This window comes from Ictidomys tridecemlineatus, chromosome Y (genome assembly GCF_052094955.1).
Source record: "Ictidomys tridecemlineatus isolate mIctTri1 chromosome Y, mIctTri1.hap1, whole genome shotgun sequence".
Classification (NCBI taxonomy): domain Eukaryota; kingdom Metazoa; phylum Chordata; class Mammalia; order Rodentia; family Sciuridae; genus Ictidomys; species Ictidomys tridecemlineatus.
In genome coordinates, this window is record NC_135494.1 from 5,167,311 (window position 1) to 5,169,416 (window position 2,106).

Consider the following 2,106-nt stretch of genomic DNA (forward strand, 5'->3'; position numbering starts at 1 on the left):
GCTGAGGCAGGAGGATGACAAGTTCAAAGCCAGCCTCAGCAACAGTGAGGCCCTGAGCAACTCAGTGAGACCCTGTCTCTAAATAAAACACAAAAACAGGGCTGGGGATGGGGCTCAGTGGGCGAGTGCCCCTGAGTTCAATCCCTGGTACCTCCCCCAAAATAAATGTAATAATAAAAAAAATTTAAAAGTCTTGAGATGCTCCTGCCTCAGCCTCCTGAGCAGCTGGGATCACAGGCACGAGCCAATGTGCTCAGCAGCAAACTTTTTCTGTATCAGGCCAGAAAGTAAGTGTTTAGTCGCGCCCTGGTATCCCTGGGGCCTTGCTTTCAGGGGATCTGGGTAAATGCTTGCTGACTCCTGAAACAAAGGCTCCCTAAGGGCAGGTCGCCAGGCTTTCTTGGTGGACTGGTCCTTCACAGAGCCTGGAAGGTATCTCCAACAGACCTGGGACTGGGCTAGGGGAGAAAAGCTGGATCAGTCCCCGTCTTGGTAACATTTCAATATTTTGTTCACAATGGAGTGTGTTCCTTTCACTTTTATTTTTAAGGTAGGACACTATATGGGCTGGCGTGTAGCTCAGAGACGCACTGCTCGACTGGCGTGTGGATTCCCTGGGTGTCATGGCCAGGACTGGGAAGGAATCGTGGTACTGTGGATCTTGATGACTGCATTTCGGGCCCTCCCTGAAACTCAAAGGCAGTGAATTACATTACCTTTTAAAACAATTTTGGACTTGGCTTTGATGTTTCCATTTGCCCCTGAGGACCTATTTGGACTATCTGTTCTCCCTTTGGAGTGGTAAAACAGGTATGTCACAGGGTGCACGGGTGAAAGATTCTCTCTCCTTTTAAAAATGATGACATGCATCCACCTGATGTCTAGTTGGTAAAATAGAAAAGAAAAGGGGTAAGCACTGAGGTTGTGGTTTAATACAGAGGCAGGTAGATACCCGAAGCTTGGGGTCAATCCTTGGAAGGGCTTTCTGAACAAGACAGTCACAGAAGCAAATATTGGCCCAAGGGTCAGGAGTCTTTCAAAATCAGCCGAGCATGGAAGAATTAGACATTATGTTCAACAAAAATAGGACATTAAGCCAGGCACGATGGCACATTTTAAAGAAATAACTTTAGAGGCTAAGACAGGAGGATTGAAAGTTTGAGGCCAGCCTCAACAACATAGTGAGGCCCTAAGCAACTTAGTGAGACCCTTTCTCAAAATAAAAATTAAAGGTCTGGGGATGTGACTCAGTGGTTGAGTGCCCCTGGGTTCAATTCCTAGTTCAAACATTTAGTACCTCTTTCTTTTGAAAAAAAAAAAAATTGACATACTACATTTTGAAAACTTTTTAAAAAAATTTGAGACAGGATCTGGCTATATCACTCAAGCTTGACTCTATTCCTGGGCTTAAGCAAACTTCCTGTCCCACCTCTTAAATAGCTGGACTATAGGTGTTCACCACTGTACCTGGAATTTTAAGAACAGTTTTAGATTTACAGAGAAACTGAGAATATGGTGTTCTGATATTATCCCACCTTCAGCTTCTGGTATTATTCACATTAAGTTAGGGTGGGACTTTTTTTTACAATTACTGAACAAGTATTGATAAATTCTTATTAACTGCAGTCCATAGTTTATTGTAGGGTTTAGTTTTTGTGTTGAACAGTCTACGGGGTTTTAAAATTTATTCTTCTCTGCCCCCAGATGGGGGTCTTAATATTTTGCCCAGGTGGGCCTTGAACTTGTTGGGCTGAAATGATTCTCTGATTTCAGCCTCCTGAGTACTTGGACTGCAGGTACATGCCATATCACCTGGCAATTCTGTGAGTTTTAACAAATAGGTAATGGCATGTATCTACCATTAAAATATCCTATGAAATGAGTTAATTGTCCTAAAACCCTCTGTGCTCGACCTAGTCATTCCCCTGGCCCCCAAACACCTGGCTGCCATTCATCTTCTCATTGTTTTAGTAGTTTTTGCCTTTTTTGGGGGTGGGGGGTGGGGGGTACTAGGGATTGAACACAGGCAGCACTTAATCACTCAGCCACACTCTCAGCCCTTTTTTATATTTTATTTAGAGACAGCGTCTCACTAAGTTGCTGAGG